This window comes from Prionailurus viverrinus, chromosome C1 (genome assembly GCF_022837055.1).
Source record: "Prionailurus viverrinus isolate Anna chromosome C1, UM_Priviv_1.0, whole genome shotgun sequence".
Lineage (NCBI taxonomy): Eukaryota > Metazoa > Chordata > Mammalia > Carnivora > Felidae > Prionailurus > Prionailurus viverrinus.
In genome coordinates this window covers 83,252,869-83,278,551 of record NC_062568.1, presented here as the reverse complement: position 1 = coordinate 83,278,551, position 25,683 = coordinate 83,252,869, and the positions used below count along the sequence as shown (strand labels likewise).

At 33.7% G+C, this 25,683-nt stretch overlaps 1 long non-coding RNA gene across 1 annotated transcript in view; it reads right to left on the bottom strand.

Annotated features, from left to right (window-relative positions):
- LOC125173207 (uncharacterized) overlaps positions 1 to 5,880 on the bottom strand; it is a 58,215-nt gene extending 52,335 nt beyond the window's left edge. Inside the window, exons 1-2 of the long non-coding RNA XR_007154963.1 lie at positions 5,834 to 5,880; positions 5,513 to 5,586 (exon numbers count right to left, since the gene is read on the bottom strand). This is a non-coding gene — a long non-coding RNA (uncharacterized LOC125173207). The remainder of the gene's footprint in view (positions 1 to 5,512; positions 5,587 to 5,833) is intronic.
- Positions 5,881 to 25,683: the final 19,803 nt, after the last annotated feature.

The window sequence follows — 25,683 nt, the reverse complement described above, 5'->3', positions numbered from 1 at the left end:
TACTTCTGCTTTGGTGCCTCAACCATGGCGGATAGAGGTCAAATTAATGACATATTTTACATAAATTATCTCATTTCATCAATATGCGAAATACCTCAATATACAATCACAAGGTGACAGGCATTTCAAATAATGAAAATACCAAAAACAACCTTAACCATATCTTCAAGGATTGTGTAATTTTATCCAAGGTTATATTAACAATATTAACAATATTAACAATATCTTCAAGGATTGTGTAATTTTATCCAAGGTTATAAAACAATTAGAAGATAATATAGAAAAAATATATGTGGAGAGAAATACTATAGGAATTCAAGGGCAAAGATTCAAGATTTGTAGGGTGTAACTTGGGAAAGTTTTATGAGGAGATGAGACTTTAAATACTTGTAAGTTTTTTTTGTGAAAGTGAGTGCCGTGTAAAAAAATTCTAAGTCTTAGTTTTATTTCCCAACTTTGAACTTATATTCACATTTATGAGGCTTTCACAAATGTACTTGGAGTACAGTTTGACTTTGAGGTTCTTAAGTATTACAAAGTGTAAATTGTGAGTCAACAAATTTAATAGAGAAGAAATAATTATTCAAGGTCAGACCAAAAAAAGGAGAAAAGAGTAAGTCAATGAATTTAAGTGTAAGAGCATATAGCAGCATAATAGAAGTGAAATTTGTAATTCTAATGCACATCAAGTAATATTTAAGAACAAATTCCAATTACAGAAGAAATCAAATACTAAATATGTGAAGAAAGAAGAATGAATAAAATGTAAAAATGCATTTAAAATATTAATAAAAATATTTTAAAAAGCAAATCTGTTTTTTAGACATAATTTTCATTACAAAGAGAAGAAATATGTAGTAAAAGAGTATCTCTGGCAATAAAATATGAAGGGAAGTCTTCACTGTTGTTAATGAAATTACATAAAATATTCACAGATTGATTATCTAAAGAAGATAAATAAAGCTATTTGTTTCCACAGAAACTTTGATGACTTGATTGATTTTCATTCTCTTTTAAAATAACAACCCTGTGTGTCTATGAAGAAAAGCCATTTATGCTTGTCAGAATACATTCATGATGAAATAATTCAGATGCAAAAAAAAAATGTTGGGGCACCTGGGTGACTCAGTTGGTTAAGTGCCCGACTTCATTTCGGCTCAGGTCATGACTTCACAGTTTGTGGGTTCAAGCCTGTGTCTTGCTCTACCTTGACAGCATACAGCCCGCTTGGGATCCTTTCTCTCTCTCCCTCTCTTTCTGCCCCTACCCTACTTGTGCGCACACATACACACACACTCTCTCTCTCTCCCTCTCTCTCTCTCTCTCTCTCTCTCAAAATAAATAAATAAATAAACATTAAAAAAACAACATGTTAACATCACTAAATTTGGCAGAATACTGTATATGTTCTACTGAGCCTTCACTTTGTTTTTAGGCTGTTATATATTCACCTCTGTTCAGTTTAAAAAAAAAAAAGAAAGACAAATAACAGTAATGGATTCTTCACTGGAAAATTTAATTCATGTTTAAAAAATCTTTAAAATTTAAGGTTAAAATTATTCTGAAGAAGATGTCAAGATAATATGATCAGAGAAGAAATCTGCTTAATATATATAACATAACCAATATTTATAGCACATAGAATAAAAAGTGAACAATGATGTTTAAAATTATTTGGTTTGGGGGCACCTGGGTGCCTCAGTTGGTTAAGCATCAGACTCTTGGTTTCAGCTCAGGTTATGATCCCAGAATTCGTGAGTTCAAGCCTTGCATCAGGCTCCGCAATGACAGTGCAGAGCCTGCTTGTGATTATCTCTCTCTCCCTCTCTCTCTGCCCCATTTCCCACTCTCTCTCTCTATTTCTCTCAAAATAACCTTGAAGGAAAATAAAATTATCTGGTTTAATGAGGGAATTAAATAGAAAGATTTTAGCTTGTGTTTATTTAGTCAATAGGAATTTGTGTGTGTGTGTGTGTGTGTGTGTGTGTGTGTGTGTAGTAATAAATGTCATGTCTGTGTAATACAAGTTAAAAACTGCCTCAAAATTCTTGTTAAGAAAGATTTATAATCTTCCAGAGCAGATGTAACTTCAATAGGTTTCAGGATTTATGAAAACAGAGTTGTCACAGTTCAATTACCTATAGTCATTTCCAGGACTGAGAATCACAATAATATTTTAAGTTATTCTATAGTGGACAATACATACATGCATTTACATACATGCACTAGATATGACTTTAGCAGCAGGCCAGCTAATTGCCTACCTTCTATAAATTAGCAACTAGGAAATTATTTTCACTCCTCATGACATCTATTTCTGTACATTTTAATGAATCATTTCCCAGCTGATCTTATTCTACCTCTTTCTAAATCTATTATTTCCTAAATATAATAATCTTATATTAAGATATATAAATAGTGTGAATATACATTTTAGTGTGAATTCAACAGAACAAACATTTATTGAAAACATAGCATTGCTTAGAATAGATGGGATAATGTGGGAACTTGAAAGATTAACCAAGTAAGTTCTTTGCTTTCAAGCACATTAAAAGGGGATAGATACCGATACCTATACCGATACATATATACCACAAATAGTAATTTGTTGTTGACTATCAAAGTGATTTAATTTTGTATAATAAAGAAACAGCTGTGGAACCACAGAGGGAATTGTTTTGAATCCACTGGGTGGGGGGAAATGCTTCAATCATGGCATATGTAGCTTTTGAGAGGATTCTTAATGAATGTGTAGGATTTTAGTTGGTGACACAAAATTCAGTTGGAGAGATGAATAGGAGAGGAAGAACTTTAGAACATATTTTTTAAAGATGTGGAGACAGAATATGATTTATCTTTTGGGGTGGAATATAGTTTAGAACAAGAAGCTCTTCCACTGGCCATTGTGTATTGTTCTGTTGGGATTACAGGACTGTTATTCACTCCTCACTTTGAAATACTGCTAACATCTCTACTGTGCCGCTTTCTAATTTGGTGAATCTTTCATATATTCGATTCTCATTCAGAAAACTGATTATCAAGTTGGGCAAATTCACTTACATTTCCTTTGATTGTAAGTAGTTTTATTTTAGGTAAGGTTCAGAATTTTCTTTGATTAGATTTGACTAGAGAGAAAATTGCAAACCCGGTGTCAACTTCATTTTAGCTGGGCTTCACAATACAGTCGATTGTTCTTCCTTTCCAGTGTATTCTTTTTGTCTTTTAGCTAATAGCTTTCAGACTTACATAGGCTATCTCAATTAAACACTGTATTTAGCCAGGAAAAGCTGATGAAACTCTTGCTCAAAAATTGGAGAGGCTTTACTTTCTAGAACCTATTATGTACCAAATCTCAAAATGGGCAACAGTGGAATTCTGATGAAATTGCCTAAAAAGCGCAAAGTATTTGTGGGGCGTCTGGGTGGCTCAGTCAGTTGCATGTCCTACTCTTGATTTCAGTTCAGGTCATGATCTCACAATTCATGAGTTAGAGCCCCACATCTGGCTCCATGCTGACAGTGTGGAGCCTGCCAAGTGTCCATCAATAGATGAATGGATAGAAGGGTGCCTGGGTGGCTCAGTCAGTTAAGCATCTGACTTCAGCTTAGGTCATGATCTCATGGTTCATGCGTTCGAGCCCCACGTCTGTGCTGACAGCTCAGAGCCTGGAACCAGCTTCCCATTCTCTGTCTCCCTCTCTCTCTCTGCCCCTCCCCTGCTCTCTCTCTCTCTCTCTCTCCCTCTCAAAATAAATAAATAAACATTAAAAAAAATTAAAGAAATGTGAGTCAAAAAGGGTGATTAATCCATTTTCTGGAGAAAATATGATGAAAGAAAAGACCAGGAAGATAATTGCTTTGGTCATCTGCATATTATAAAGAATGTCATTTTTTTTGTCTCCAATGTTTCACTTTTTTTTTGTTGCTCAGCTATATTTCTTTAAATTTTTTCCTAATATAACTCATTTGGTTCAAATAATCATTTTATTTTCCTTAATTTGTAGTTACTATTCCTTCCTACTATCACCAGGTGAGAACTGTCTATTCAACCCCAAACACTGGACTGGGCAAATTAAAATCTTTAGGCTTCAGTTTTCTCTGTGTAGACTCAAAAGTTCTCATGCTAGTTCAACAGTGAGTTAATGATACAGTTAGGAGCAAACTCCAGATTTTAAACTCTCATTTCACTTTTCTCTTCACATTATCACAGTGTTTATTATTTATGGTATTAGAGTGTGATATGAACTCAAAAGACTTGGAACTAGAAGAGCTGGGTTCAAATTCTGGCCTGGGTAACTTTGGGAAATGTAATCTTTCTGAACCTCAGTTACCTCATCTATAAAATAAGTATAATATCTTATTTCAGAGGGATGGTTTGAAGATGGTATGATAATATTTGGCTATCCATCAATTACTATATAACCTATAAAAGTTATAAATATAAGAATTGTCATTAAGCAGTTATGATACTTTATGTAAATAATCCATTGGGGATCACAAATTAATGTTTTTAATGCTACCCTAACATGGTTTTATTACTAATATTTCAAAACACACCTATCATTAATGAATTTCGAATCCAAATAAAATTTGTCTATAATTATTTTGTAATGCATAGCAGTGTGTATTCCATTCTAGCCATTATAACAACCTCTTTTATGTCAAATATTAATTTTTTGGAAAAGGTTTAACTTACATTTTTAAAACATGTTATCACTCTTTTGTTTCTTTTTGGAAGAGTTCTGCTGGCACATTCATCTTAGGTAGTGCTCTTCCTAATGCTATCCTGCTTCAACCGAAATACTTGTCTCAAAAACCCACAGGTCTAGAGTGACATTAACCATTTTTTTCTGAGGTTTTATAAATAAATAGCACCTCTAAAATTTCTTCTCTAGAATTAGGCAACAACAGTAATGAGGATGGTTTGATACATAAAATTTAAAAATAATTTTTAAAAAAAAATAATATTTTTTTTAATTTTAAATAATTTTTTAAATAATTATTTAAAAATAATCAGAAGATTTAAAGTTCCATTTCAAATACATGGTTTCAACAATTATATTGTATTTCTTGAACAGCAATTCAAGTCAACAATCAAATGACTGAATTTTGACATTTTTGAACTATCTCACCAGTATCATATATAGGACTAAGTTTTTACTCAGTAGGAGAAAAAAATCATAAGAGGATCCCAGGATCCTATGCTTGCAAGATTAAATAGAGAAGAGGCAAAGGGAGCTATATAGAGGACAAGTGAATCAGCACTCGCTTTCATTCCTGTTCATGGAAATACAATGGAGAAAAGGAAAATTTTACAAAAAATCTTTCACTCAAAGAAATACACAAGCTGAGATATTTCTAGCTGCAGTTTATTTCTAATGCAGTGAGTTGAAACGCAAGCTTCCTCAAATCCTTTCTGCCCCTCTCACCACTCAACCACTGACAACAATGAAATGTTTTAAAGTATTTTAACTCTTTGATTAAAAAGAATAATTTTAACAAAATCTGCTTACCTACAATCATAAAGGTAATATTTCCAAGAGACCATGGTTAAGGAAAAATTTTCAAGAGCTAATGGTGGATTTCTCTGAAACAATAAAAATAAAAATAAAAGAAGGAAATTTAATGATTACTGTATATCTGCCTTTTTCCCCCCCACACAAACCTATGAAGTAGACATTATCAATAAAGAGTAAGTAATGAACTTGAAGCCTGATAGGCTATATAACTTGCCAGATATCACACAGCCAATAAGTGGAAGAACCTTGGATTCTCCAAAAGCAATGTGTTAAAGGTCAGGTCACATTTCTCTTTGTCTCCAGATATGTCATTACCTTTATGATGTCACAAAGTCTTTAATCCTTCTGGACTAAAATTTATGCCTCCCTAAAATGAAGCTGTTTAAGTAGAATCTTTCATTCTGCTTTGTAACTCTGTGATATCACTAGTCTGGCTAGGGCATACCTTGACAGAATAATTGGCCAATACTACAGGGTCATGGCATCATCTCTGAAGCTTGCCATAAATGACCTGAATAAAGAAAACCCAAATATAATAATGGCCCCATTATAATTCACTCAGTAGTGTTCCTTTGGCCTGAGAGAGTTAACATAGCACCCTGATGCCTAGCCTAATATCAGACAGCAGATGAGGCATCTGGGAGATGGAGATCAATGACATCCCTGCTTGCACATCAATCGTAGAATAATTAACTAAAACCAAAAACCAGGAAGTTCAAAAATTGAAATGTTCCCCATTGCACTTTTCTATCACCAATCATTGTTGTACATTATTATACAGGATGTACTCGTGATTGAGGAGAGAAGCCTTGACAATTTAATGAAGAAAAGATAAAACTCAGTAATCCTATAGAGAAAAGCTAGTCTCCTATTTATCAACAAATGCATTAGGAATCTTCCATCATTAAAATGTGCATCAATAATGGTATGAAACAAATAAGTGCCGATTAAGTTTCCTACTATAATGAAGGTTTTCGAAATTTAAATTTTTATATTCATGTAAAAAGCCTAAAAATCCTACTGATCTGTGACCTAATTGTATAGTGATATTAATAGGAATGGTTCTTTAGTTCTTAATCATGCAAAAATTGAAATCTATAAAGAATTTTCCTGATTTGCCTGAATAGAAACTACAGCCTAATTCCCTATAGACTGCAAATAATATGCAGCATTTTTTAACTTATAAGGGCAAAGTAAAATAACACTGCTGTTGAAATTACTTGGTTCAGCAACAGCAGAAGCAAAATAGCATAACAAACTGAAAAACAATAAAAAAAAGTATGTATTTTAAATATAGCTTCTTTAACTAAACTTTTGGGGAAAAAACAGAATGGAAAATTTTGAATTTAACTTCAAAGATTATAAGGTAATTGTGTAACAGCTTTCCAAAACATCAATAGACCAAGAGAGAAGCTGCAGATTTCTTTAACCTCAAATTATCTACATTGTCGTCTTTAAATAAAAATAAATGTATTGTAAAATATTTTGCTTTGCTCTGCAAGTATTCAGTTTCATCTATGAAGTCATAGCCATGATGAGGATCCATATGCAGAACAATGTAATAAAAATATGAAGTTTGACTATAAGTAATTATAGAAAATGTTAAGATTTTTAATTTTTAAGAAAAGCTAGATTTTTGTATTAACATGAATAATACCATTTTATTTTTATAATCTAAAAATTTTCAATGTTTATTTAGTTTTGAGAGAAAGAAAGAGTACAAGTGGGTGAGAAACAGAGAGAGAGGGAAACAGAGAATCCAAGAAGGCTCCGTACTGTCAGCACAAAAATGGATGTGGGGCTCAAAAGTGTGAACCGTGAGATCATGACCTGAGCCAAAGTTGGACACTCAACCAACTGAGCCACCCAGGCACCCGTAAGTAATACCATTTTAAAAGTAATTTTTTCAGTAAATTTTGCGCCAATTCTAGAAATAGAACGAATGTTCAAAAAGGTTTTGGAACTTTTCTTCACAACTATAACTCAGAACCAAAGGAGAAAAATTATCTGTTTTTATTCATTTTGTTGCTAATAATTGTAATCACGATCCTGATACATTTCATTCATAAATTTGGACTCAACTGGTTGTAGAGTTTTTGAGAGATTATGTTTAATTTCAATGAAGATACAATAGACAGCAGCACAGTGTGGAAAAATATCTTCCACTTTCTGGCTAAGTAATATTGGGTAAGAGATTTAAATTCTCAGAGACTCTATTTCTTATCTTCTAGATGAAAATAAAATAACTACTGAAATAAAAAATTGTGAAGATTATATAATAGTACAGTTAAGAGAAATGTTATGAGATCTGTAAAGATATATAAATAATTATTAATTTTAAGGAAAAAGTTATTTTTCCCATTTTATGTGTTGATAGTAGGAATACACTTCTTCACTCCAAGAATTTTCTTATTGCTAAGACTGCTGAATGGACACTACTCCCAGTCTCTTTGTGCTTATATGTCCACTCCTCTCCAGAAATAAACTATCAGTTAAGTTTAGGAGGACTATGTAGATACGGCTGTACCAGTGCTACCTGCTTCTCAGCTGTTGCTGGCACAGAGTGAGTTCTCCCTGTTTCTCCTCTGCTCTGGCCTTTGAGGAGGGGTGTTTAGGAGTAAGGTAAGGGTAAGTCCTGCCTGGGTGCAGAACAGCTGTATCTGGCTGGAGAGTCTGTATATTTCTGGAATTTTTTGAGAAGATTGAATTGGCACACACACTATGCTCTTTCCTACAAATTAGGCATTATCAGATATAACATGACAATTTGGCATCCATATTTATATTTTATTTAAAATTTTTTTTTAAAGTTTATTTATTTTTGAGAAAGAGAGAGAGAGAGAGCATGAGCAGGGGAGGGGTAGAAAGGGAGACACAGAATCTGAAGCAGGGTCCAGGCTCTGAGCTGTCAGCACAGAGCCCGATGCGGGGCTCAAACTCGTGAACCACAAGATCATGACCTTAGCCAAAGTCAGACAATTCACTGACTGAGCCACCCAGGTGCCCCCATATTTACATTTTAAAATGTCAATTATACCTCAATGCAAAAACTAAATAGAAAATAATTCTTTTCTTCAGTCTCAGGTGGAAGCTCTCAACATGGATATTGAGTAGAATAGGCTCTAAACTTTGAAGGTAATTTAAAATAAAAATCACAAAATGTATAAAGGCAAATTGTTAAAATTTGTTGTAAGCATCTCTTAATGGCTACTGATAAGTTTAAACTTCGATGTTGTAAATGTCCTAGCAGGAATGTTACAAAATTAATTAACATTTAAAATGATCTTTTAGGGATGCCTGGGTGGACCACTCAGTGAAGTGTCCGACATCAGCTCAGGAACAGATGCATGTGGACTGATTTACCTGCCATGCAGTCTGAATTCCTATAAACTCAATGTATTTTTTTCCCAAATTTCCAGCAATACAATTAGTCATTTAATGTCAGAGCAGCTGAAAATGTCTCACAGAGATTTGAGTTGGCGATTGAGCACTAAGTTGTTTTTATCAATATATTGAAGCTTATTGCATTGGTTGCTTCACTAAGATTTGTTCCACAAAATTCTGAGTTTTATTACAAAATGAATATATGCAGAAACTAAAACTACAACTAGATCAAACTTAGAGACAACATATATCAAACCAAGACTAGGAATCCTTGGGATATAGATGTGTTTGTCATAGTGTTCTTCATTTCCTCACAAGAGTACGCAATTTCATGGTCTTTGTGACAGCTTCTACAATCACTTGATCAACTTCTATAGTATTTGCTAGGGAACATGTTCTGGTTTCTCAGAGATACAAAAGTTTTCTCTAACTCAAATCTGAAATGAGACTTCACACTTAATTTGTTTGATATTTTCTTCTACTGTTTCATCCACTCATTCCTAAGCAACCCTTCCAAAAGACAGAAAGGGCTGAGGTAAACACTTACTTTTCCTAGGTCAGCCCTGCTCTCAATGTAGCCTTTAAGTCAGAGAAAGGCTCCAGCTGCAGTACTTTCTTTCTGAATATTATTTCTTTCTGAATAATATTCTGAAAATTATTTCTTTCTGAATATTTAAGTCTTTGTAAATAATTATATAGCTTTCCAATTCTAACTTCTCTGTAGTTTTCACCACCTTTATGCAAATCTCAAAAACACTTCTAAAACTAAATTTAATTGCTAGATTTTATCTGCTGGAAATAAATCTCAAACTTCAGAAGCTGTGAATAATGGTTTACATATGTTATGATTGCAATTAAGTTAAAAATAAAGGTATGCATATAAAAGTATTAAAAGAAGTCAAATGTTAATAACAGTTGGTGTTTTTGTGTTATGGAATATGGTTGTTGTTTCTTGGTTTACTTTGGAATTTGAATTTATTATACAATGAGCATATATTACTTTTTGAATCTTAAACATAAAGTAAAATTAAACACCCATGAATAAGTAGCATCAAATAAGGTATAGTGACTCAGAAATGATAAAAGCATGCACACCTCCAATACAACCTGATGTTAAAACATAAAATTACAATTTTAACAACTCCCAGAAATTATTTTCCTCCTCAGTACAGAGCTTTAAAAAATAACACTGTCATTGTTTTGGGTCAAAATACTTAATCGCTATTTCAAATAACCTGCCCAGAAGAACTTGTCCAGCTTATCCTCATTCTTTAACTTCCAGGAAAATATTATCTTTCAACTATTATATGTTCTTCTGTTTTCGCAGTGATTATGATTAAATTGTAAACCTGAACACAAGAACATAGCTCATGCTAAAAACTAATCATACTAATGTCTAGTCAGTATAGCTACTGAGGGAAATTCTTAATACTTTGCGTGAATTCATTAATTCAGACAGACAGCTAGACAAAGTGTTTATATTTTTGTATTATTAAAGTTATTATTACTATTAAAATGTTTTAAACATACAGACAGAAACAAATAATATTGTGACACATCCATGTTCCCATCATCCAAATTTCACAACTGTTATAATTTTGCCATAGCTGCTTTAAGTCTTTCTATTTATTTATTTAGTTAGTTAGTTAGTTAGTTAGTTAGTTTTTATTTAAATTTTAGTTAGTTAACATATAGTGCAATATTAGTTTTAGGAATAGAATTTAGTGATTCATCACTTACATATAACATCCAGTGCTCATCACAAATGCCCTCCTTAATGCCCATCGCCCAGCTAGCCCATCCCCCCCCACATTCCCTCCAGCAACCCTGTTTGTTCTCTATATTTAAGAGTCTCCTATGGTTTGTTTCCCTCTCTCCTTTTTTCTTTCCCCTATGTTCATTTGTTTTCTTTCTTAAATTTCACATGGGAGTGAAATCATATGGTATTTGCCTTTTCTGACCTAGTTTTTGTTTCGCATGATGAATTTTAGCTCCATCCATGTCATTGCAAATAGCAAGATTTCATTCTGTTTGATGATTGAATAGTAGTATTGCATTACATATAGATAGATATAGATATAGGTGATATAGATGATATAGAGAGATAGAAATGATAGAGATAGATGAGATAGAGATAGAGATAGAGATAGAGATAGAGATAGAGATAGAGATAGATAGAGATAGAGATAGAAATAGAGATAGAGTTATATCATATCTTCTTTACCCATTCATTATTCGACGGACATTTAGGTTCTTCCCATAATTTTGCTACTGTGGATAATGCTGCTATAAACATTGTGGTGCATGTTCCCCTTCAAATGAGTTATTTTCATATCCTTTGGATAAACACCTAGTAGTACAATTGCTGTGTCACAAGGTAGTTCTATTTTTAACTTTTTTGAGGAACCTCCATACTGTCTTCCAGAGTGGCTGTATCAGTTCATATTCCTACCAAAAGTGTAAGAGTGTTCCCCTTTCTCCACATCCTTGCCAACATCCGTTGTTTTCTGGTTGTTAATTTTTGCCATTCTGACAGGTGTGAGGGGGTATTTCATTGTAGTTTTGATTTGTATTTCCCTGATGATGAGTGATTTTGAACATCTTTTTATGTGTCTGTTAGCCATCAGGATGTCTTCCTTGAAAAAGTGTCTATTCATGTCTTTTGCCCATTTCTTAACTGGAATATTTGGTTTTTGGGTGTTGAGCTGTATACTCTCTTTATAGATTTTGGATACCAACCCTTTCCAAATATCTTCTCCCATTCTGTAGGCTGCCTTTTAGTTCTGTTGAATGTTTCCTTCTCTGTGCAGAATCTTTTTATCTTGATGAAGTCCCAGTAGTTCAAGTTTGCTTTTCTTTCCCTTGCCTCTGGCAACGTGTCTAATAAGAAGTTGCTACAACCAAAGTCAAAGAGGTCGCTGCCTGTGTTCCATCTGTTTGATGGTTTCCTGTCTCACGTTTAGGTCTTTCATCCATTTTGAAATATTTTTATATATGTTATAAGAAAGTGGTCCAGTTTCATTCTTCCGCATTTCACTGTCCAGTTTTCCCAACACCATTTGTTGAAGACACTGTCTTTTTCCCATTGGATATTCTTTCCTGCTTTGTCGAAGATTAGTTGACCAAATAGTTGTGGGTCCACTTCTGGGCTTTCTATTCTGTTCATTGATATATGTGTCTGTGTTTGTGCCAGTAACATACTGTCTTGATGGCTCCACCTTTGTAATATAGCTTGAAGCCTGGAATTGTGATGCCTCCAGGCTTGCTTTGCTTTTCCAAGATTGCTTCGGCTATCTGGGGTCTTCTAAGTTTCCATACAAATTTTAGGACTGTTTGTTCTAGCTCTGTGAAAAATGCAGGTGGCATTTTGATAAGATTTGCAATAAATGCATAGATTGCTTTGAGTAGTATAGACATTTTAACAATATTTGTTCTTCCAATCCATGAGTACAGAATGTTTTTCCATTTCTTTGCGTCCTTTTCAATTTCTTTCATAAGTGTTCTACAGTTTTCAGATTACAGATCTTTTACCTCTTTGGTTAAGTTTATTCCTTGGTACCTTATGGTTTTTGAAGCAATTGTAAATGGGATCAATTCCTTGATTTCTCTTTCTGCTTCATTATTGGTGTATAGACATGCAACAGATTTTTCTATGTTGATTTTGTATCCTGCAACTTTACTGAATTTATATATCAGTGTTAGCAATTTTTCAAGTCTTCATTTTAAAGAAACAAAATATTTCATAAGCAATTAAAGCTCCTCACTCTTCTATTTTCTCTTTATCCTCTTAATCCAAAGGTAATAACTATTTCAATCTGTGGTATTTTTTCTTTGCATGTTGTCAAATTTCTAGCATTTTGTGTTTATAAATAATAAATAATATTGTTCTGCATTTTAATTTGCATAAATGACATGTATCCTTTGGTAATTTATTTTATAGCACATTAGTTTTTTTAGTATTATCCCAGTTAACCTGTTGGATCTAGCTAATTTATTTCAATAACTATTTAATAATTTATTTTCCATTCCCATATTGATAAAATATTTTAGACTTTTTTCAGTTTTTTCCAAAACAAACAATATCATAAGGAATACCACAAACATCCTTATAATGTACATGTGGCAGAGTTTAACAAAGGTAGGCACATTACAAACAGAAATTCTGGGTTATACAAGATGGCCATCATCAGTTGTGCTAGATAATGTCAAATAAAAATCCATAATAATTTTATTAATATGCACTCCCTCCAACCATGTATATTATTCCATATCCCCAAATAAATTTGTTGGGATTTTGGCTGGACTGGCAATAAATTCATAAATTAATTGAGAGAAAATTAACATTTATATGATACAAATGTTCCATTATTATACACATATTTATATATGCCATTTATAGACATGATACATGTTGGGAGGACAGTCCTCCTTGGGCCTCTTGTGTCCTCACTATGCATCTTTTGGGTACGAAAAGAATGCAGGGCCCTGACTGCTCTCCAGTGACTGAAACAGGTCACTTCTCAGTGTTATTTATGTAACCGGCAACTTTGAGAACCTGAAAAACAAAACGTGTCTTGCTTACTGCTTGAGATGAAAGGAATGGATCCTTAAATTCAGTTTTCTTCTCCTATCATTCAGCCTCCTCTGTGTATAGGCATCTACCTGCCATGCCACTCTGTGGTCTTGGATGATGAGGACAAAGGGACCAAAGCAAATATGGCAATATTCATGCTGCCTCCTTAGCTGTAATAGTTTGTCTGTAACTCAAGAGTCTTGTGCCTTCTGCCACAATCTATAAAATAGTATCAAAGTAATTTGGCTGGTTTTAAGTAAGGTAAAGTAAAATTCAGAGACAACAGCATATATTTTATTTACTGAAGACCCTTGTAATCCTCAATACAGATTTATAATTTTCTGTATAAAGGGCTTACACATCCTCTGTCGGAAGGAAGGAAAGGATGGAGGGAGAGAAGAAGGAGGGAGGGAGAGAGTGAAGAAAGGAGGGAGGAAAATGGGACAATGTACTGACCAAATAAAACACATCTTTCAATCATATTTGAGATTATGATATGCTAAATTGCCACCACTGTGCCAAATGGTCTAATCTATGTGCTACACATGCCTTGTGCAAACCTGTATTATTCCCCTTGGCCCATTATATTGCAGTTATTTGATTGGATTTGTTTTTCTAACTGCTATTCAAAAGTAGATATGCTGTATTGAGCTTGACATGATTTATATGCTTGGCATTTGATATGTAGTGTACATATGTTATCTTTCACATATTCATTTAAGATTATCATGTGCTCTCTTTACATTGTTAAGCCTTCAGAAGTCACCTATTACAAGATCTCCTTCATTTCTATCTCACCAGTTGGCATAATACAGAATTCAGTATGTGTATTCATAAAATAAATGCAATTGACTGACAGACTGACAGATTATCCTAGTTGGAAGCATATTTTAAGATGTTCACAGCAGTTACTCTCACTATTTACAATGATTATAATCATAATAATCACATCCATTTGTATAATGCTTTATATTTTCCAAAACCCTTTTTATATATATTATTTAATCTGATCTCCTAACAAGCATGAGCCTACAATAATCAACATAAATATTATCCATTTGGCAAGATAAATTGATTATATATACTTTTACACATAAGATTAAAATAAGCTAACAGTATGAAAAAGTAAAAAGGCAAAGGACACATTTTCTTGTTATTTTACCTATGGTGAACATTAATCCAAATCATTTATGTTTACTTTGATCAAGCTACATCTGTTTGTAAAAGTGCTTTGATCTGTTTTACAAAGCAAGTTGTCCCTAGGGTAGTCTTAGACTGAGCAGAAGAGGGTAAAATTATCCTTTCTTTTCATTTTGCTTAGCCAAAATGTCTCAGGGCAGAGAATATTACCATTCTCAACTTAATTTATAAATGTGTTCATAAGTGTTTTTTTTTCCTTCTTCTCAACCCATTTGTAATATTGCTTACTGCGCTCCAGGTCTGAAATGTTTCTATTCTCAATCATCTTAAAGTGTAAAATTGTCTCTCAATTTGAAGATCACTAAGATGGACTGTGTCTCTGAGAATAATTAGTATCTGGAGACCCAATTTAGTTCTTTTTGTTCTAATGTTCAACAAAGATCCTCATCTATCAATGTATGTTTCCCATGTGCCACATTGCTATCTGGAAAGTAGGTCACAGGAAGAACAGTATTGACTTTTAAGGTCTGGTATTCAAAGATGCTGTTCCAGTGAAATTGCATGGTCCCAAAGCAGTGACATCTAAAAGGTCATTGTACGGTCAACCACAACCACCTAATGATGATGACAGAAATCCAAGAAATGTTTCAAAGTGGTAGAAAAACTGTTTTCAACTCAATAATATACTATTAAATCTGGAGACTATATATGTATGTATGCATACTAACTTTAAAATAGCTTGATTGGCTTAAAAAGATAATACTGTAATTCATATAACTATGATGTCTATTAAGATTTTATTTTTTTCATGTTTATTTACTTTTGAGAGAGAGAGAGAGCAGAGGAGGGGCAGAGAGAGAGGGAGACAGAGGACCTGAAGCAGGCTCTGTGCTGTCAGTGTAGAGAGCCAGATGCGGAGCTCGAATTCACAAACCACAAGACCATGACCGAAGCTAGAGTTTGACGCTTAACCAACTGAGCCACCCAAGCACCCCTGATGTCTATTAAGATTTTAGTTTAGAGATTATGTTTTTAGTAATATAGGTAAGGTCATTGAACTACACAGCCAGATCAGCTAATGATAATCTTTCTAAATGTGAAGGCGTGGCATAGCAACTTTAAATTATAGGGAAAGAAATACTAGTGAAACACATGAAAGGAACAATGTAAAGAAGCCAAGAAGGAAGGAAGGAAGGAAGGAAGGAAGGAAGGGGAGAAAGGAAAAGTGGGAGGGAAGGAGGGAAGTGAAAGCCTAATTCATACATACTTTATCAAAATATCAATCAAACAAATGTGTCCTCTAAAGTGGATTTGCTTTGGAATAACCTAAAATTTTATAACATCACAGTAGCTTCCATTTTATAGTTTAAGTAAATGTGTTAATATGATTTAGGGAAATATAAGAAAAATTGATATATAAAATATGGAATCCAATTTGAGACATACATTGCTAAAATTAGCTAAATCAAGATTAAACTAAAAGGTGTCTAAATAATTTATTTAGATGTCTTCATAATAAGTTAAAAAATAAATAAGTCAACATTCTGCTTCCTATAATTTAACTTTTAGTACTACAAGTAATATTGGATAAACATACATACCTTCTGAGATTAAGAATATAATAGGCACTGTGTTTATTGGGTGAAAATGTCAGTGCATAACTGTTTTGACTTCTGGGTTCAACTTTTATAATAAGTAAGAGCCATGTTAAAAAAATAAGAACCCACACAGAAATAACCCCATTAAGACATCACAACCTGTTTATATGTACTTAATGAAAAAGATCTATACAATTTTGTAAAAGATTTACAGTTTAAGACTAACATGTGCTTTTAGTTTTTGTTAATATGAGGTAGAAAATGTTAAGTGTTTTATATGATAAAATGATATTATGATTGTAATTGAATGAGCATTTCATGATATGATTTGATAAAATAGATTTAAAATATCTTATTATAACACATTCACTGAATCTGGTGGAATCATACAAAATGACGATCTGTGAGTTTTCTCAAACATAACTTGGAATATTTGATGGTCCTTGAAAAATACTCCGATTTTATTTAAAATAATCAATATCATAAGCTCTATTGTTTCTTCTCTTAGAATATTCTGGCAAATAGCCAGCCCTATGACCAAGGACTAAAATAACTGAAAATAATCTTTTATAATTAAAGACAATGAAAATCACTTTCAAATTCATAATTTTTAAGACCATTGTTGTCTTTGATCTTACCAGATTTTTGCAAGAGTAAGATATATATGGACCATAGACATCATGAAGTCCTTAAATGAAAACTGCCATCAATTTTACCATTCGCACAGTGTTAAACATTCAATTTGGAATATCTCTACAAATCTACCCATTTCTAATATTGCTAATACTTCTGATAGTTCTAATATCTCCCCTTTTCTTTTCTTTTTTTTTTTTAATTTTTTTTTCAACGTTTATTTATTTTTGGGACAGAGAGAGACAGAGCATGAATGGGGGAGGGGCAGAGAGACAGAGGGAGACACAGAATCGGAAACAGGCTCCAGGCTCCGAGCCATCAGCCCAGAGCCCGACGCAGGGCTCGAACCCACGGACCGTGAGATCGTGACCTGGCTGAAGTCAGACGCTTAACCGACTGGGCCACCCAGGCGCCCCTATCTCCCCTTTTTTAAGCAATGCATTATGTAAAAGATATTGAATTTTTAAAACACTAATATAGATTTTTGGACCTTTGATTTGTCATTAAAGGTTTTCTCCAAAATACATTGTTTTAATTGTCGTATGGTTAGGAGCTCTCATTTTTGCTCCAGAACAGGCTATAAAGGACAAAATGTGGGATGAGAAATCCTCTCCTCTTTGTGAAATGGGAGTACTGCTATGAACTCACTAGGGAAAAGAATACATGAAGGTTGAGGATGCAGAAACCATGCCCCTGGGAAGATTTCTGTGTAGCTCCAGGGGTTCACGCATCCCATTTTAAAGACCATTTACTTTAAAATACTCTGAGGGTACTGAGAATAAAAATACAGAGAATACAAAGAATACTGAGTATTCTCAGAGGACTGAGAGTTTTTCTTTGATTGAGGAAGGAAATAGCTGAGTGAAATTATTGCACACTCAAAAGTAAATAAAGCAATTACATAAGCCTGTGTTTGGAAATCTCAGTGTCCATCAAAAAAGTTTGCTGGAATGCAAATGGCAACTGGATTGGTTTTAAAAATATATTTCACAGAACAGCTCTCGAGCAGAAGCAAGGTGGGGATGTTATGACTATCAGGAAAGAGAAGTTTTGTTTTATTTTTCTTAAAAGAAAGGTTATAATCTTACAGGACAAGCCCCAAGTGAGGTAAGCAATATCAGAGATATGCCTGAGTCTACTGCCAGTAACATGTGATAAGAAAAGGGGGGAGTTATTTTAGGTGTTATTATGTATGAAAAAAATGCTTGGGGATCAATATTATAAAACCGAAAAAGAAAGGCAGGCCTCAGTGAGGAGACTCAAGTGAGAGTATAGCCCAGGGTACACATACACAGAACCAACAGGAAAATGGACATGAAGAAATTTTCAGTATGTTAGGTAGAAAGGAGATTATGTCAAGTGATCCTGATAACTATGGTTGCCAAACTACAACTGTTTCAATTTTGTGGAAAGTCAGAAATGTCTCCGCATCTATATGCAGAGAGCAGGTACCATATACGAAGGTGAGCTTTCCCCCAAGGAAACTTCAAATAAGATGAATGTTGTGTCATTGTCTCAATTGGAGAGAAAATTAGAATAAAGGACATAGTTTTGGTCTTGGAGTTAATTATATTAATGTCATTTTATGACCTAATTTAAAACTTTCTTGTGATGAGAGGCAAACTGAACACTAGTGTCCCCCACCAGAAAATACAGAACGAAACAAACAAACAAAAGGAACAGCACTGGGTATGGTGGGGAAGCCCACCAAACTGCTCGTCTCTACCCCTGTTCAGACCAGCCATGTTCCCAACTGTCTACAAATCTAATTGTTAAGTGTAGTGAGAGACAGGAAAGTACTACTACTAGTACAAGTACTATTATAGCACTAATAATTATTTATAATTGGGTTATACTAGTGGTTTCAAATTGTATTCCCTGAACCAGCAGTATCAGCACCATTTAGGAACTAGTTAAAAATGCAAATTCTTGGGTCCCATCTCAGAACAACTGAATTAGAAAAATTTGAGGGTGGGAGCCAGCAATTTGTATTTTAACAGGTTCCCCGGGTGAATGAATATATGGCATGCTAAAGTTTGAACACTTTGGATTTAGCTGAAACATGATCCCTAACCAAAAATGCATAGTCATCAAATAAATACTTGAATTAGGTATTTATTAGAGCCAGGTACTATAAAACTAGAACTAATTTTCTAATTGGAAAAAAGAAATGGAGGGAGCAGATATTGGACAGGAAACCAACGATGATTTAGTCATATTCACCCTTTCCTTTGTATCTTTAAAAAATATGTTCCCATCCCCACTTTTAAAATAATATTATCGAAATGGGAGCATGCACTGAGAAATCCAGAAAAGTTGTAAATGGTGGTCACAGAACACATACATTAAAGTGGAAAATTGATACAGCATTGTTGTTAGTTATATCGTATTTGCTTTAAAAAAAAAACTTGTATTGAAAATAATCATACAAAGACATGGCTCTTTTTCTTGTGATGATTATGTTAAGCTAAAATATGCTAGAGATATTTCAAACAGAAGTGAGTTGATAAATTATCTGATCCTACCAGTAATTATTGAGCACCTGTTATATGCCTGACTCTATGGTATATACTATTTATGTTGCACGTATTGTTAAACCAGTTCAAAAGATCTGTTCAATGTACATGAGTAGGAGAGCAGTTTTATGGTGAGGGAATCTCTTAGGTCCAAAATTATTTGATTCTTTGGGCCCAAGGCTTCTTCTTTGAAGAGAGTTATTGCCTCATCATTGATTTATTATGAAACAAAACAACATTGATAATCTTAGTATGGAATGTTTTAATGTTGAGCACATGTACAGATAACAAATAATATTTTACTAATCTATAATCCCTTCTGTGGTTTCTGTCACCTTTTATGAACTACCAGGAGGGAGTCACTTGTGATAATGTTTCCAGGGTGAGAAACATTTTTAGAAGTTCAGATTTGCACTTCATTGACAATTTCCCTACAGAGATAGGAGGATCACAGTTATTTTCTTTAAAAGAGATGTAAGTTAAAGGAAAAAGGCAAATTTTAAAGCTTTCAGGACATCAAACAGAATAATCAAATATTTTATGAAATATATATCTTGATATGTCAGCCAATATGTGTTTTCAACAGAAGAAAAAAGTTGTAAAAATCCTCAAACAACAATGATTTTCATGCATGCAAATTTAAATGTTAACTTTGGGCTTATTTTAATTCTACTGAAATATTTAAACTAGTTTTATCATATTTCTTCTTATTTCCCAAGCTCTTTGACAAATAGTCTTAACACAAAAAGTGAGACATTTGCAAGTTGATGAATCGTTATCAATTCATGAGGTATGAATATGCAGTGAAATTTACAACTAAAGGATATTAATAACTTGCAGTTTTGCAATTATTTGTTATATTTCTTGTACCCAGCAGGTAATAGTGCTTTGAACATTTTGGATTTGACATATATTAATATTAGAATTTACCAGAATTAAACTCAAAATTTCTGGATTAAGAGTTGGGTTATGTCATTTTTACTTATATGTTTCTCCCTCATGTAGTCTTATTCCCATGCTCGATTTTAAGAATTCGATGTTTTGATTCAATTTTTGTGTTTCTGTTAAATTATCTAATTATCTAATATTTTAAAAGTATAAGTCTTTCTAAAGTTTTAGCTAGCACACTTGAATAGCATACAATTATTCTATTTGCAAAAATGTAAGAAATCAGACTTGCAGAGTTATTAAATGGACTCTCTCTAGCCAAACCTCAGAGGCTACACTTGAGTGAAAATTTTGCTCCTGATTGTAGATGCTACATACATCAAAGTTACTCACTGTATATAGCAACTCCACTAAATGGGAGAGAATGTGTTATTTTATATCTTGCCAAAAAAAAGAAATGAGATCTGCAATTAAAGTTGTAAATTGACATTGATTATAAGACATCCTAATTTTAGAGACATTAAAATGTGTAAATAAGTTGGCTCTAAACTGATGAAATAAACTACATCATATATGTTTCCCTTCCTCTTGGCATTTTTATCAGAAGTAAGAAAGGCTCATGCAATTAAGAGTGCACTACTACTAGAAAGTATATTATGTTGCGTGCAGCACGTGGGTAGCTCAGTTAGTTAAGTGTCAGACTCGATTTCAGCTCAGGTCATGATGTCACGGTTCATCAGTTTGAGCCTCAAATAACTCTGCACCATCAGTGCAGAGCCTGCTTGGGATTCTCTTTCTCCTTCTCTCCCTGCCTCTCCCCAGCTCGTGCACACACTCTCTCTCTGTGTCTCTCTCAAAATAAATAAAAAAACAATACAAGAAAGAAAGCATATTATGTGTTTGGAAAATATTTTATGAGAACAATATCAAACTATACATTTCAGATTGTGAATTTAATTCATTACTTTATATCGTTAAAACCAATACTAACTATAAAAATGCTTTGTCAAAGAGAGTTATTTTAAGGTTCAGACCTGAAAACGCCACAATAGCTCATCAACAACTTAGAATCTGGGACTAAATCAGAGGTCTAAATAAGGAAGGTCTTGATTAATGCTTATCAATGGCTCTCTGTTGCCTACAGGAGGAAGTGCAAACCCTCAGCATGACCTACATGCAGGTTAGAGCCGAGTACATACCTCCCCTATGACATCTCTCTGCTGCACTCAATATTGCGAGCATACACAATGACAACTAGTGTCCTCAACCTAGCTCATCTGTGGTTTCACAGATGCTCTTCCATTGTAGGCTCCATATAATATTCCTCCTCATTCTTCTCCTGTCCATGTGGCTCTTCCCCTCTAAAGAATTACCTAACCTTTATAAAAGAGCGTGCCTTTAGCCACTGCTGTTTCTAGCACTGCTGTTTCTACACTATAAGATTATAGTGTACGTCTGTCTGTCTGCCTATCAGTCTGTCAGTTCTTAAGGGTAGGATTATATCCTTCATCTCTGTTTCTCCCATAACCATCACAAGGAGATGTATAAAACTGATATTCAATGAAACTATTGAATCAATAATTATTTAATTAAATCAATCTACAGAAGCATTTATACTTCTATCAAACAGATTCAAGTTCCTTTTTATCTTCATCGCTTTATTATAAGAATGGTGAAGCATGAGCATTCTTTCTTTTCTACTTGAGAAGGGACTTTAGTGATCCTTTTTTATATGAAGTGAGACCCTTACTTAGGACTTGATTTTGAAAAGAAAGTGAGATGCTTTGTTATTAAATTTTCTTTCTTTTATTTATATAGTATATATGGATGGTAAAGAAATAATTTTTTTAGTGAGTTTTTTTTTTTTAAACGTTTATTTATCTTTGGGACAGAGAAATACAGAGCATGAACCGGTGAGGTGCAGAGAGAGAGGGAGACACAGAATCGGAAACAGGCTCCAGGCTCTGAGTCATCAGCCCAGGGCCCGACGTGGGGCTCGAACTCACGGACCGCGAGATCGTGACCTGGCTGAAGTCGGACGCTTAACTGACTGCGCCACCCAGGCGCCCCTTTAGTGAGATTTTTAAGAGAAGGGACAGAAAGTTCTAAGAAATGTCTTAACAAATATAAACAAAAATAACTCCACAAGATTTCTCCCTGAATTGAAGTTCAGATTTTATTTTCTCCTCCCTTTTAAAAATAGAAATTCAGGGACCGCTGGGTGACTCAGTCAGTTAAGCCTCCAACTCTTGATTTCAGCTGAGGTCATGATCTGACGCTTCGTGACACTGAGCCCCGAGTCAGGCTTGGTGCTGCCAGCACGGACCCTGCTTGGGATTCTCTCCCTCCCTCTCTCTCCTCCTCCCCACCACCTGCCCGCCTCTATTTGTTAAAAAAAAAAAATAGAAATGCAGTTAACCCAGAAAGCCAGGTAGGACTCTCCATTCAATACAGATGTTACCTATTCACAAAACAACAACAAAACATGCTTGGCTTGATTGCTTTCCATTGGTGATTGCATTTCTTGTAACTAATGGTCCCAATCAAACATATATCCTCAATCATTGTATAAAAACCACCAACTGTTTATTCACACCAGCTCTCTTTTCTTACATTTTTTCCCTCCCACAAAGAGAATAAGACTTTGAAAATACTTTTACTTCCTTACATCCCCATTAAGAGATGAAACTTTGGGAAGTACTTTATTTCTCTACTCCATTCCCATTCAGTAAGGTTTGCTGTGATTGTTTAGTACTTTCAGTGTCTTATAGAAGTTTGTTTCTTCTACTTTAAGAAACCACAACTAGAACTGATCATATATTTTTAGTTACCATATCCTAGCCATCACTCACCACCGCATTATTTTATCTTCCTCCCATTGAGATCAGTGATCCAATTCATGTATTATTTGCTAAGAGCTTTGCTTGAATACTAAATATGGGGATAACTATGAAGGCTTATATATTCTCCCAACATTACATTGCCATGTGAAAGCTGTCTTACCTAGGTAGAAGATTCTTGGGTTGAAGTCCATTTGTCTCAAGAAACTATAGTATCTTGTAATACCTAAGGTCACTGATGAGAAATTATGTTCCTTTGTTTATAACTTCAGTCTTCTTTGTGGCAGACTATAAGATTTTTTTTTACCTTAGAGTTCAAAAATTTTTCCAAGATATAGCTAGGTCTGTGTTCCACCAATCTTGTCTGGAAGTCAGTGAACTATTTTAATTTGCAGACTCAAATATTTCTTCACACCAGGGAAATTTTCTTCTTTATTAGTTGAATTACTGTCTCTTTTCCATCTGTTTCTTTTTCTCCTTCTGAAACCTCTATTATTCATATCTTATGTCTTTTGTATCTGTTTTCTTTGCCTCTTTTCTTCCACTTCATGATTTTCATCTCTTTATATTTTCGCTCTCTGTTTTGAGGTATTCTTCTATTTGATTTCCCAGACTACTAATTTAAATCTGAACAGTGATAATTTTTCCTGTTTATTCATTCTTTGAAATGTTTGTTTAGAAGCATATTCTCTTACTTCTAGTAAGTTATTATTTTGTGTTGTGTTGATTCTCCAGTGATAGGTAGATAGACAGATATATAGATAGATACACAGACAGATGATAGACCCATAGATACATAATAAATAGATATAAAAATATAAGTATAGATATAAATGTATGATGCCAGAGGTATAATATGCACTTATTTTCTGGATTTCCCCATAACATTAAATATAGTTAAAAATATCTTTTTAATGATTGTTTGTTTTTATTAACTAACTCTTTAGTAAAGAGTACTAAAGTTTTGCTACCTATTAGGAATGTCCTGCTGTTTTGCTGTCATAATCTTGCAAGTTGTGCATATTCTAGAAATCAATATACATGACTTAGTATCTTAGAGTTTAGTAAGATATGGGTGATTTTTTTCCTTTGTTTCATCATCTACTTTATGAAAAATTTATTCAATAAATGCATATTACTTTATAATAGAAAAACTTAAAGGTTAATTTAAAAGCTTAAAAAACAAGTCTGTTTATGGAACAAATTTAGCTACTTCAATATTTACTTATTTCTCAACTCACTTCTGACCTGCCGCCCTTCTTCTTTGATTACTGTCCTCTATTATTTGTATACACTTATATGATCTCTTTAGAATGGAAATCTCTTCCAGGGGAAGGACTATTTTATTCATTTGCACAGATCTCACAGTGTTAAAACATTGCCTTGAAAATTTGCAGATAAACAAAAAAAAGGTGAATTAATAGACAAAAGTTATAAAAGATAAATGAATATCTGAAAAGTATTATTATAAGTTTCATTGTTAATACTGTGTTCAGTTTCCATGCAAATGTTTGTCATTCAACATAGGTGACATTCAATGCTTAGATATTTCTGTTAGCTGAGCATACAAGAAAAGTACATTCATACATGCATTTTTTTTTTACATTTCTCACTTGTTCATTCATTCATCAAACATTTATTTAGTGCTAATTATTTACCGGACACTTAGCTTAAGTTCTGTTCTTTTAAAATGAGAAATATTCCAAGGGCATTCTTGGTCTCCCTTCTGCACCTCACTGGCCTGGTCTCCACTAATGATTTCCACATCCCATTCTTCTCATCTAATCCATCTCTCAATTAGCAATTCTCCCACCAATTGTTGAAATACCATTCCATCATCTATTGCATGTGCAGATATAACAATTTTGTTGATCTAAAAAGGGGGAGGGTTCTTAACCTGCTACATATTATGCTTGACATTTATTAAGTTGGAAAAAAAAATCTTACCCTTTACCCACTCTTGCCTTCGCCAACCTTTTAAAAAAGATTGATGCTTTTGGGTAATATTAAGTGTTGTGAAATCAGTAGAAAGTTTTGAAAAAAAAATCTTTTAGCATCAGAGTTAGAGGCTGTAATCAATTTGGGTGGACTTGATGAGTGTAAAAAATGGAAAACAGCCTAATTCCTGCCTTCAGTTGTGAGCTGCAGTGATATTCTGGTGTGCAGACAGACTGAACAAATGCCACAGGGCTGTGAATTGCCTCGAGCATTATAGCAGTGATGCCATCTAATGAGAAGCAATTGTTGCCTTCAGATTATAGGAAAGCAAAAACACACAGATAACTATATTTTAATACTCAATAGTGTTTCACCATTTGCAAGTATATTGCTTTGTATCCTAGTTTTTGGTATTTTCCTGATTAAGAAACAAAGAATCAGACCTATGGACAAACTTTCTCTCTAAGGCTATCAAGTCATCAGCTTAAACCTTGGTTTCTTAAAAGCGAAGGCAGGAAAAGTTTACATACGTAGTATTAAGCAATCAATAGGAATAAATTCTAATGATGACTCCTCTTTAAGGGCACTTATTGCTATATCTGCCTTTCTAGGACCAGCAGTCTAAAGGGAAATTCTATGTTGATTTCACCTACAC